Source organism: Hyperoodon ampullatus, assembly GCF_949752795.1.
Source record: "Hyperoodon ampullatus genome assembly, chromosome: 20".
Taxonomy (NCBI): Eukaryota; Metazoa; Chordata; class Mammalia; order Artiodactyla; family Ziphiidae; genus Hyperoodon; species Hyperoodon ampullatus.
Window position 1 is genome coordinate 31,278,758 of NC_136933.1, and position 13,842 is coordinate 31,292,599.

Consider the following 13,842-nt stretch of genomic DNA (forward strand, 5'->3'; position numbering starts at 1 on the left):
ATAAAATTAAATTTAAAAAACATGGGGGGAGGGGAAGGACTAGTGAAACTGAAGATGTGGCAAGAGAAAAAATTCCAAAATGAAGCATAGAGAGAAATAGACTGAAAAATAGTTAACTGAGTCTCAGTTACCTGCAACAAAATATAAAGTGGTACATAATATAGAGGTCCAGAAGAAGAGAGGAAATGAAAAAAAAATTGAAGACATAATGACCAAAAGTTTACACATGCAAAAATCGAAATAATCTCAAGTATGATAAATAGATAAAACAACACCATAATCACAAAACTGAAAACTAGGGAGGAGAGAAAATATTAAAGAAGTCAGAAAAAAAGATACACATGTTACCTATAGGAGAGTACAGATAAAAATGGCCACAGACTTTTAAGAGAAACAGTGGAAGCCGGGATCCAATGAAGCAATCATTCTACGTTCTGAAATGAAAAGAGCCAATCTAGAGTTCTATATCTGATAAGTGTCTTTTAGAAATTAAGAACAAATAAATAATTCTTTAAACAAAATGAAAGCTGAGGCCACCACTAAAAGCAAATATGTGGGTAAATATGTCAGTGTCTCTAAAAGATCACCAACTGCTGAATTTTTGAAAAGTATGTTGAATGTTATAACTCATAATAACAAAAGCATGACAACACTAGCACAAAGGATAGGTCATAAGGATGGGAAATCTACTGTTGCAAAGTTCCTTTCATTATACATAAAATGGTGTGATATCATTTGAACGTAGGCAGTGATAATGAAAGATGCTTTTTGCAAATCCTGGAGCAGCCACTAAAAAATCTTAGAACAGCTAGTAATTCAACAGTGGAGAAAAAGTATAATATCCAAAAATACTGAATCAAAAAAATATATACATATATAATAAGGTAGGAGAAAAAAGAAACAAACAAAAAATGTGACAAATAGAAAATAAATAGCAAGATGGTTGATTTACGTCCAACCATATTGATAATCAACTCAATTTAAATGATCCAAATACTACAATTAAAAGCAAACATGCAGATGCCTCAGGCTGTTTCTCCCAGAGCATCTAGGAGTCATATTCACCTTTTTTTCTTCACGCTTCCCTCAAGGCACTGAGATGCTGCAGTTTAATCCTGATTGAATGTATTTGGATGAGAGAGAGCAGCCATAGGAGAGACAGCAACAAGCAGTCTGGCTTGAGAGCTTTGCGGAAACAGGTGACAATGCTGTTCCTTTGGGAAGCCCGCAGTGACGGGGACCTGCAGGGCCCGCCAGCTCGCACCTCAGTGACAGGGAGGAAGCGGCTGGGGAGGACAATGAGGCAAGAAGACCTGAGGACGCTGCACAGGTGCAGGGTACAGGTGGGATGAATAACTTGCACGCGTCTCTTTATGATGGAGAAGCAATGAAGTGGACATGGAAGGCCAAAACCAGACCAGGGCCAGGGAATAACCCAGGGCAGGGCTTAGCAAACTAAGCTGGACAAATGCAGCCCATAAAATCTAAAATATTTTCTCTCTGACCTTTTACCAAACATGTGGCTTTCTGGCTAGGGAGATAAGGCAGCAGTTGCGTCGAGGCCCCTGGCCAGCTCCACACTTCCCCGCATACCCTGCAGCACTGCTGGTGGCCGCGAGTCTGAAATCACACACTGAAATCACTCCTGAGCTGTTGCAAGGTCCTGACCTCCCCAACTCCTCTCAGACCATCAGTCTGCCCTGAAATCCTTTGAGCCTGACCCATCTTCTGGGACAGTAATTTGCCCCTCGTTTGTCAGGTCTGGCCCCTCTCTACCCCTCTTTAATAAAGACATGGAAGCTGATGGAAATAAAATGCAGAAGTTGTCAGATAGGGAAAAAAATCAACTATTTTCTGTCCATAAGAAATCTACTTAAATATAAACAGGTTACAATAAAAAAGGTCGAAAAAGATATAGTAGTCAAATACAATTCACAAAGAAGCAGGAGTGGCTATATTAGTATCAGAAAAAAGAGACTTTAGGACAAGGAATATTCCTGGACATAAAGAGGACATTTCATAATGATCGAGGGTAAAAAGTAACAATCCTAAATGCGTATGCACCTAATAACGGAGTTTCAAAATACATAAACTGAGTAAAATAGAAAATTGACAATCGTAACTAGAGATTTCAACAATCCTCTTTCAGTAAATGATAGAACAAGTAGACAAAAAAATCAATAAGAATATAGAAGATTTAAAAAACAAAACAAAACAAAACAAAAAGAATATAGAAGATTTAAACAGTGCTATTTAAATAGCACTGTTTAAATCTTCTACTTGATGTCATTGGTATTTCTAGAAAATTCATTCAACAACAGCAGAACACATTCTTTTCAGATATGCATGGTAAATTCTTTGTAAATCAAGTCTCCATAAAGTTCAAAAGTTTAAATATTACACAGTATGTTCTCTGACCATGATGAAATTAAAAACAATAGCAGAAAGATATTAGTAAAATTCCAAAATACTTGAAACTTAAGCAACACATTTTTAAATAGCCAATGACTCAAATAAGTAATCACAAGGGAAAACAGAAAATATTTTGAAGTGAATGAAAATAAACACAGCATGATAAAATTTTGGAACTACAGCTAAAATGTGCTTAAAAGAAAATTTAGAGTTTTAATGTGTATATTTGAAAAGAAGGAAGTCCTAAAATCAATGATGAAACCTTCCACCTTAAGAAGTGAGATGAAGGAGGTAAAACTGAACACAGAGGAAGTAGATGGAAGAAAATAATACAGAACAGAAATCAGTGAAATAGAACACAAATAATAGAGAAACTTAATAAAGCCAAAAAGATGGCTCTTTGAAAATATCAATAAAATTAAAAGTACCTTTAGCTAGACTACTCAAGGAAAACATATAAGGCACAAATGACAGATATCAGGAATGATAGATCCTGTGTCAGCCAGCCTCTAAGAGGTCCCCCCATTACTCCTACCTCCTGGTATTCATGACTTGGGGAATTTCCGTTTAACCTTAACAGACATAACAAGCAGGACCAAAAGGATACTGTGAAAATGACCAAGTGTGACTCCCAAGGTTAGGCCTTGAAGACATGGTGACTTCTGCCTTTGTTGACGTTAGATCATTCTGGAAGCAGCCAGCTGCCACGGGCCACAAATAAGAAGCCTGGTGGCAAGGTTCACGTGACAAGGAGCTCCTGCCAACAGCCACAATCAATTTGTCAGGCTTGTGCATGAGCCACCCTGAAACTTGAAAGCAGATCTTCTGTTCCCAGTCAACCCTTCAGATGACTGCGGACTTAGCTGATATCTTGACTGCAAATTCATGAAAGAGGCTGAGACAGAACCACCCAGCTAATTCCACTGGTTGGATGCCTCACCCAGAATCCAAGGACCCATGAGAGATTATAAGTGTTTGTTTTAAACTTCAAGTTTTTGTTTATGGAGCAACAGATAATACCAATTCTACAGAAGAATAAACAACTTTCTAACAACTTTATGCCTACAAATTTGACAACTTCAAAGAAATGGACAAATTCTTCAAAAAACAAAAATTACCAAAACAAAAACTACCAAAATTACCAAAAATTACTGAAACTGTGACAGGGAGAAATGGAAAATCAGAAGAGTCCTAAATCTATTAAAGAAACGGAATTCATAAATAGAAACATTTCCACAATGAAACTTTAGGCCATGATGCTTCACTGGTGAATTCTACCAAACATGGTAGGAGAAAACAATACCCATCCTACACAAGCTCTTGGAGAAAATGGAAGAAAAGAACATTTACCAATTCATCTCATGAAGCCAGAATAACTCTGATATCAATCCCTGACTAAAACATTGGCAGAAAAAGACCAATATTCTTCATAAACATAGACGTAAACATCTTTAACAAAAAATAAATTGAATTCTAGTTTAATATTGATTATACAATATAGTGAGATTTAAAAATAAATCTCATCTAGGTATTACACCATCAAAACATAAGTAAAAAAATTTTTTTAAGTCTACACTGTGTGGAAGCATGATTCCAAATTATAAGGGACAGCTAACACTCAGGAACTTTATGCATAAATCATTGTGATACACACCATTTCACCAGTGGGTTAAGTTTAACCTGTGAGGTTACATCAGGACAGCAGGTAAATATCTGACCAACTCTACAGTATTTTCCACCACACATTTGCCCAACTCTTATCTGACAGTATTAAACGATATGACTTTGGAACTCTTCTCTCTCTAGTGCTTGAGCTTAAATAATGTCTCTTTATATGATGATGAGCTACATCTATACAACATATTGCTATAGTTTCGATCACAGTATATGAGGCTAGCAAAACAATTTCCCTAAAGAAACTTCTGAGGATAAAAGTTCAAAAGTAAACTCAGTTGACGTGAAAAGCTGAATTTTAATAGTAAGAAGACTTGGCTTTCTGAAGGATTAAATATATGAGAATTGACTATTAACATAATTCAAAAGGTATATTATTGAGCTAGAAGCTGGGGTTGTCTAAACCCTGTGTTCTCATCATGAGGGAAGTTAAAATATTCTTTTGTTAGCATAAGAGTGATAACAGAAGGCTGTAATCATCTAATATTCATGCCTATTACAGTTTAAAGCATAATGTCCAACAAGATTTTTTTAAAACATGTTGGGAGTTGATATAACCTAAATTTTTTTACTTTATTTTCTCCATTTTTAAAAAGATGATATGTTAATATTCACTTTAATGGTTACTTAACTGTTGGCTTCGATTTTCAATAAAAACCTGCTGTTTTAATTGCCTGAACCCTTCACAATCATAAGCTCTGCGGGTTGGTCCCACACAGGCAAAAATGTGAAATGGGATCCATCCTGCCAGCCTGCTTCCTATCAGCCTGACCCAGGGTCTGCAGTCCATCCGTTAGATTCCACTTAAAGAACTAAGGCATTGTCTTCAGGAGACCAGATAAGAGCAAATGTGGAACTTGAGAGACGGAACACATTAAGCAGTAATCATCTAAAATTCTGTGAATACAGTCATTTTCGCAGAGGAGGAAAGACGAAAATGACAGTACCTTCCTCATGATCCCTAAACAGCCAGGTTCTGTGGTGCAGGTACACACAGCTTAGGGAATGTCTGGAGGAAAGAAGGAGATGAAGAAAGACAGGGAGGCTTGCTTCCTTCAGAGCTTTTCTGCACTCAAAAATGTCCCACCACTGTGTTGAAATTGAAATGTTTTGAAACTGTTTCAATGTATTGAAACTGTGTCCAATACACTTCTGCCTTCTCTTCTGGAGCTATGTGACGTCTACCTTTTCCAAAAAGTTTTCCTTGGTTAAAGATTTCTGCCACTGTTTTGTTTTCAACAGTGTTTATGTGTTCGATTCTGTGATTTGAGTTTACTTCCAGGAATTGCTTCTATCTAATACTTGCCTCAACTGGATTAGGAATTCCTGGAGTGCATGAATCAAGTTACCTTTTTAATTGAATTCCCAAATAGCATCTACCATGAATTCTACATACAAATATTAAATGCTAAATATGATAAATACCTAGATCAATCACTAGCAAATTCTTTTTTTTCCCACTAACCCATTTTTCTCTTTCTCTCATTGAAACACCATACATTTTTCTTTATCTTCCTTCTTTATGTATATATATATATTTTTTTTCCTTTCCCTGTTTATAAACATTTATAATTTTCCATCATTTGTTTTACTTTTGAATTTTATTTATTTAGTTTTTATACAGCAGGTTCTTATTAGCTATCTATTTCTTTATGTGTATTTATATTCTTTATATCTTTATTGTTCAGAAGGAAATACTTGAGGAACTCTGTCCTGTATCCTGCTTCTCCTTTTTTCCTGGTGTCTGTCCAAGTTTGAGGCCTGAGGCCACACTGACAACTTCCCAGTAGTTTTCCTGCATGCAGGACACAGGGAAAAGAGAGACAGAAAGCAGGATTGTCCTTGGCTTAGTATAGCAACAAGAATGACATGAGCTGTGAGAAGTAAAAGCTGTTCTCTCACCAAGAATAGGGGTTTCTTCTGATGGAGAAGAAATAGCACTTTTTATTGAGGGCTAGTGGTGGGTCACACAGAGTCCCCCAGAGTACGTGTGTGTGTGTGTGTGTGTGTGTGTGTGTGTACTAGTGTGTGCTATAAATTAGCCTCAGAGTTTGGCTGTAGCACACTATTAATTCCAGGGAGCTTTCTATAAATCCCAGTGATAAAAGTTTTCCATGACATTCATGGAGAAATGGTTTCACATCACCAAGCTGCCTCCTTACAGGTGTAGATAAGGCTGGCATCACAAAAAATATATGGACCCCACTTTTTACTTCCTTGCTGCCTTCAGCAGGGCAAAGATCGAAAAATAAAACAGAGTAACTGCTCTCACCTGGGGATGGATTCCTCCATTTCTCTTTGGGGCAAAAGAAAAGAAAAGAAAAGAAGAAAGAAAAGAAAAACCAAGATGAGGCAAAATTAGAAACATTTCGCCTAGTTTTCAGGGGTTCCCTCCCACTTCCCTCTCTTCTCTTGGTCCTTTGGTGCCCAGGGCCCTCGTTCTGCCTCGGGGCTGTCCCCTGAACCTCAATATTGTCTTTCCTTAAAGAAGACTTCCTTCTCTCTCTCAGATGTTGAGAGACACACCTGGTATCCAAAAAACTGGACTAAGAGAGTTGCTTGTTGATCCCTCAAATTGTAGAACTGAACTTTAAATTGGTTTGGGGAAAACTATTTGGTAGAAAGGGACCTTTTTACACTAACTTGAAGACAAAACCACACTCTAATTTACTAGTTTTCCTTATCTCCTCTGGAAGCTGAGGCACAGGCTTTCCTCGGGCTGCTCTGAATTTTCAGTGTAGGAGTTGGAAAAGTCTACAGCTCCAACCACTTAGAGAAGCGGCATCATTTCACGCATATTCAGGGCCGGCTTTGTCTTGATCCTGACAATGAATATTAAACCCTTTTGACTTCCTAGCTCTGGGCACCTCTCCATAGGAACAGCTCCATTTAGCTGTTGGGAGGCAATCGTCCATGGGTCGCTTGTATTTCTGCCTATCCTGAGAGGAGAGGCACTGATGGCCTTCGTCCCAGAGCCTCTTTCCAATAATGTACACAGCCTTGGAAGGTAGAGAAGGTGTCTCCCTCGAGAGCAGGAGGTAGAGTTGTCTTCTGACAAGTTTAGTTCAGAGAATGTCTCCGCTGCAGGGCAGCGGGTAGGCAGGTGAGTTTGCAGCTCATAATGAAAGGTTGGGTTTCCTAAGCTCAGGGTTCCTTCGCTGGTCATTGTCCCTGTGGGACTTGGAGGCACGGAGAACAGGTGCAAACATGCAGGTCATTCTAACTTCTCTCCCATGAGCAGTAAGGTTTTTTGTCTCTGACCCAGGAGTTTCCTGTCTTCTGCCAGATCTGTGAACTTGTGTTAACAAAGTTGTTACCTTGCAAGTTGAACAGAATCTCGGACACTTCACAGTTTTGATACAGTTTCCTTCAGACTTTTCCAAATGACAACTGGAAAAATCTCCCTTCCCAAATTCTAAGGAACATATAGTTCAGGTTCGTTCAAGAATCATAATGTGATGTAACAACTAGATAGGCCATATACAAAAGAATAAATTTGGATCCTTAGCTCAAACCATACACAAAATTAACTCAAAATGGATCAAAGACCTAAATGCAATGGTTAAATTCAAAAGCTCTTAGAAGAAACATAGGAGTATATCTTTGTTACATTTGATTTGACAATGGATTCTTGGATATGAGCCAAAAAACACATGCAGCAAATGAAAATTAGATCAACTGGATTTCATCAATATTAAAAACATTTGTGCTTCAAAGGACACTATGAAGGGAGTGAAAAGCCAAGCCACAGATTAGGAGAAAATATTTACAAGTCATATATCTGATAAAGGACTTGTATCTAGAATGTATAAAGAACACATACAACTCAATAACAAAAAAACAACCCAATTAAAAATCTGAATAGAGCTCTCAAAGGAACTGAATAGACATTTCTTCAAAGAATATATATATTCCACATATATACATGAATAATTACACAGGAAAAGATACTCAATTATCATCATCTTCAGAGAAATGCAAACCAAAACCATGGATGCCACTTCACACCCACTAGGATGGCTATAATAAAAAAGTTAGATAGTTACATGTGTTGGTGAGGATGTGGAGAAATCAGTACCCTCACATGGCTGATGGGAGTGTAAAATGGTGCAGCCTCTTTGGAAAATGCTTTGGTGGTCCCTTAAAAAGTTAAACAGAGCTACCACATGACCCAGCAATTCCACTCCTAGCTATGGACTCAGAATAATTGGAAACAGGTATCAGATATTTGTACAATATATAAATGTTCATTGTAGCATTATTCACAATATCCAAAAGATGGAAACAACCCAAGTGCCCATCAACAGATGAGTGGATAAACAAACTGTGTTATATCCCTACAATGGAATATTATTCAGCCATAAAAAGAAGTGAAACGCTGATACATGCTACAACATGGATCAACCCTGAAAATCTACGTGAAAGTAACCAGCCACATAAAAACAAATAAGATGTCATTTACATGAAAGTCAAAATAGGCAAATATATAAAGATAGAAAGTAGATTAGTGGTTTCTTAGGGCTGGGGATATGGGAGACTTGGGGATATGATAGATGAAGGGTACAAGGTTTCTTTGGAGGTGATCGAGTGTTGTAAACTTGATTGTGGTGATGGTTGCACAACTCAGTAAATATACTAAAAACCATTGAATTGGACACTTAAACAGGTGAATTTTATGGTATGTGAATAAAACTATTAACAAACAAAGACAAATACAAAAATAACTCCAAGCACTCTTTGCTTCCATAGAGCACAAGCCATGCTAGCTGGGTTCAGCCAGTGTCCACCCAGGGAGGTGACATGTCATTCTCCTCTGTGGTAGCAAATCCACCATCTATGAATGTTTCCACTAAAGTCCCCCTTAAATGGGGAAGGGAGGCAAACACACAGCATTTCCACCACTTACCCGATAATTCTTTTCCTCCCTCCAGATCTGTTTCTTACATAGAAACGAGAAGGTAATGGTACCCACAGAAAGATGGAGCATAGATTATATATAATTTTTGGCTCTTTTAAAGAAAATCCTACATATATGTCTACACTTTTTGTAAGATTATGTGTGAACTTGATACGTTTTTCTTCAGCTGCATTTCTAAGATAGGAAAAGTCACATTTAATACCGAATTACATAAATTCTTTGTAGGGCTGGTTTTCTCAGCCTGTTTTTCATTAAAAGCAGGCCTGGTTCAGGAATATTCACATTATTCAACACTGTTTCCAATTACAGTTTTGTGTCATAATTGGCTGATATTATAGAATTCTATGCAATTCTATTTATCTGCAGAACGTTTCCAGCTTAATTTGACCTTTCTGTAATTTCCTCCTTTATTCTGAAGTCTATATAATGTATCAACCCATGAGCTCAAATTGAATTCTGTCTTTTAATATCATTACAAAAACTGTGGTTGGCAAGAGGAATTCCCTTAACGATCTGACAACATATTTGTTGTAAAAGAAAAAAAGAGAGCATTTTCTGATTCCTCCATTTTATGAAATTATGGCATTAGTAACCTTGCTTAGATTTTCTTCATGTATGTTCTTGCCACAGAGAACAGGTAATTCATAATGTTGTCTATTATTCTGATGATGTAATTGTATCATCACAAACCCAGATCGACCACAAAATAAAATTGATCCTAGAGTCTAAAAATTGGCAAAGAAAAGTGTTTGAATATTAATTATTTGATAACCCCAAAACCTTCTTTCTCAAACATTTTTCCAAATTCAACTGGTTAATATCATGTTATTTTTTCACAAGCTGCCCTTGGTAATAGGAACGAAGAAAACAGTGGTGAACAGAATAAATATTCTTGCCCTCATGGCTCATTCAACGCAGAAAAGAGGAAGAAATAAGAATAAGAGTATCACCACCAAAGCATCAACAGCATAAACTTCATAAATGCATTGATGCTGAAATATATAATAGGAAAACTTAACTTAGGTTTATAGAAGGGAGCGTGGAGGGAGATAACAGAAAAGACATTACTAGAGGATATTTAATCTGGAAGTTTTAAAATTAATTTATTATGGCGGTTTCATTTGAATTCTCTGTCAGTCAAAACACTATTTAATAACTCTGGCCATCTTGTTTGCTGGAGAATTTAGGAGAGTCTATAGCACTTTTTTTTTTCACGCATTGTTGTGTTCTGCTACTATTTCCTGGGGAAGTTTCTGGCTTTGTCTTTAGACCTCCAGGCGCCTACCTTAATATGGAAGATTGTTTCCACTCTGCCATGCTGACAGTTGGGAAGCTATAAAGTTTACAGTTGAGCCCGCAATTTCTCTTCCTATATGGGTCTAAATGTAATAATCTAGACCTCAAAATAGCTAAATTGTATGGAGCACTTACTATGTTCCAAGAGCAAAGGCCTTAAATATTAGCTCAATTAATCACCACAAGATGCAGATGAGGAAACTGAGGTACCAAGATGTTGAGTAACTTGCTAAAGGTCACTTAAACTGTGATGGGAATCACCACCTTGTGACTTCCCACTCCTAACTTTTCCATGGCACTAAGTCACAGAAATTACAAGGCAGTTTGGCTCACCCGTAGACTGAATTGAATTCCCTTGCCTTTTCTCATAGCTCCTCAGTTTGCCTAGCTTATGGCTATTTTAACAAGAGAATGGTCTTGAATGACAAGCACGCAACATTAAAAATCAAGGGGAGAGGGAAATGGAGTGGAAAGAACGACTTTCAGGGTTTCCTACTGCTTTTAAAAGCAAGTTATTGGATGTAGTTTACCATTTTAAAATCTCCCTTTAATACATAAAAGGCCTGAAATTAAATCAGAAGTTTTATTCTTAGCACCAAACATGGAACCATCATCAGCATTTGGGTTCACATTATTTTATTTGAAACACTATTTTATGTGGTAGTGAGTAAAAATGAAATATGATGATGAGATGGATCTACTAGAAATGTCCTAAAAACCACCAGAACTTTCCCTAAACACATTCTCTCAGTCGAGTTGTTATTAATTCAGAGAAACCACTGTTTGACTTCCCAATTGTTGCTGGCAGGTGGATGATAAAGGATCATAATATAATACAGCTTTCTAACATATATGTTGTCGTAATTGTTACTTAATGCTTATTAGGTCACCAGATGGTTCAGCCTACTAGGGATGACACATCTTTCATAGGTTTTATTTCCTCATAAGGAAAATCATGCAGAATTTGGTTACTTTTCTGTACTTGGTTCACTTTTTGGTATTTTTTTCTCACTTGGAATAAGCTTTCTGAAGCTTGACATGAAATGTCTGCTTTGAATTCTGAAATGATTCCACTAGGTTTGTGTAGATCATCTGATGGATAAATTGCAGATCACATGGAGTATTTGTGAATGGTGGGTTTTCCTTTAAAATCAGTTCGTTAGAATTAGCAGAAAATTAACAAAAACATGATGCAGGCACAGGGTATTGCAGCACTATTTGTAACAGCAAAATACAAGAAACAACCCAAATATCCACCATTACCGGAATGGTTGAATAAATGGTAAAATAAAACGAAGACTATCCTTATGCATTTCGATGTGTCATCCCAGGATGTGTTTTTAAATGAAAAAAAGGAGGGTTCACATGAGTGTTTATGATACAATCAATTTGTGTGTGTGTGTACACACATATTTGTGTATGCTTGCGTGTGTGCACACTTGCTTGTATTTTCAGAAAGCAACAGTGGAAGGTTAACCCCAAAGCCCCTGAAAATACCCACCTACCTGGGAAGAAAGGGCACAGAAGGAGGCAGGCTTGGGAGCTAATGTTGTCTGAACATCTTTATTTTTTACTTTGACTTTGTAAAGATGCTCCGTCTTACAAAATAATAAAACCAAAAAGAAACAAACAATCTATCTCCCACCCCAAGAAAATCTAAAACTAACTAAGAAAAATGTTGGCTGGCTGGTTCGAAGCAAATCTTATAATCGTAGAGCAATAAAGTGCTAAACAGTGCAGACAGGTAGATAGATGAGCCAATTTATTTTCATTGAGAAGAATTATCTGAGGAGAAAGTTAGCCTTTTCTCCATAGGTCATTAAATTCTAAATCCATTACTGAGGTTTTGATATTTGCCATGAACAAGATCTAATACTGCAAAATGTGTTCTTGTCCTCTGGGTATAGGAAGAAGCTAAACAACACATGGAAATTAGACCAAATGGTTGTGGGATGATCAAAGTGGAGCGGGAAGGGATCCCTGTTCCTGTTTGTCTCCCCTTTACTGACTTCTCAAGTTTCTTACCTGTCAGGGTTATAGAATCTATCGTGTCATCAGATTTCACGGGTTTGTAAGGAGGATGACCCCAGAGGGTTTCCCCGTTGCCTGATGGTACAAGCATTGGTTCGCGGCTGTTATGTACTAGTAGGTGGGGATCCTTGTGATCTGTTTCCAGATGGATTGATAACAACTCCTCGGCTTGCTGATCTTCTCGGGGTTTGGAGGGTGATTCCTGATTGCCCAAACTTTTCTTCTAGACTTCGCCTGCCTTATAGAAACAACTATCAGCATGACTATTTTAAATGGGTTTGTCATTTTACATGTTACAGATTGTTCAAGTGAGTGGCAAAATAAAAACTGAAACAGCAAAAATATTGACTAGAAGCAGAACAACGGACAATTATGATATGGTAAACTGTATAGATTATATAGTTGTGAAAAGCTGGAAGAGTTGCCAGGAGAGTTCCTGGTAATTTAAAAGAGGTGAATTACTCTGAAGACAGTTGTGTCAGAAACAAACATGGTATATAAATTGAGCTGCCAGAAGGCTGCAACTTGGAGAATCAATCACCTTAGTATACAAACCTAGTTTTCTTTCACTTATTTCATCAAAGTGAAATGAAGTGCCAGAAACTTTCTTGGAAATTTTCTGAATGAAATTGACTAGAAATTGGACTGTTCATTATGAAAATACAGCTGCTGCCATATTTTAAGAATTTTTTTACTTGATTTTTCCCCAAGATAAACAGCAACTGTTTTCTGACACATTATCCTCTTTAATAATGAAAGAACTTTGATTCTAGTTATACTTAGAAAATGGCCACAAAAGGTAAAATGCCATACTGCCACTCTCTTCCATAACCATGGAAAGTTTAAAAATTTTGTTTAAAAAGTCAAAAGTAAATTGCCAGGTTTTAATAAGTTTCTTTGGTCTAAACGTGGGAATAAATCAAAAACGTTTGGAACCAAAAGGATCCTAATTGTTTTTGTTATTTTAAAATGCTTCAAAAAGGTTTGAAATTTGAAAATCCCTGGAGCCTTCCAAAGTGTTTACACATTCTGTTATCAGAATACAGAAATAGAGTAGTAGACAGGCTCATTTACATTTCAAATTAAACTTGATTTCTCAAACACTCAACACCCAACTCTGTTTTCCAATACAGTGTAAAAATGTAATCAAGGAAAAAATTAATCCATTTTATGGAATATAATGAGCATCTGATTCCTGATGAACTGCATCAGTGATCCTGTTTTTTATGGGCAATCGCTCAAAAACTTCTTATATCATGTTATTACCTCTAGTATCGATTATGTTCCTTTGAGTGTGGGGATTTGGAATGCTTATCATTTCCCATAAGTCTCTTAATCCATTTCTAATCCCAGAGATTTATCCATAAGGACTAAATAGCAATTTGGTAAATATTCTACCCTTCTTATCATCTAAATGAAATGGACAAAGATAGCAGCCCTAGGCGTTCTAAGAGCACTTAATCCAGTGACAGAGGACTCTCTAATCCCTTTGTTAATTTTATATTATCACG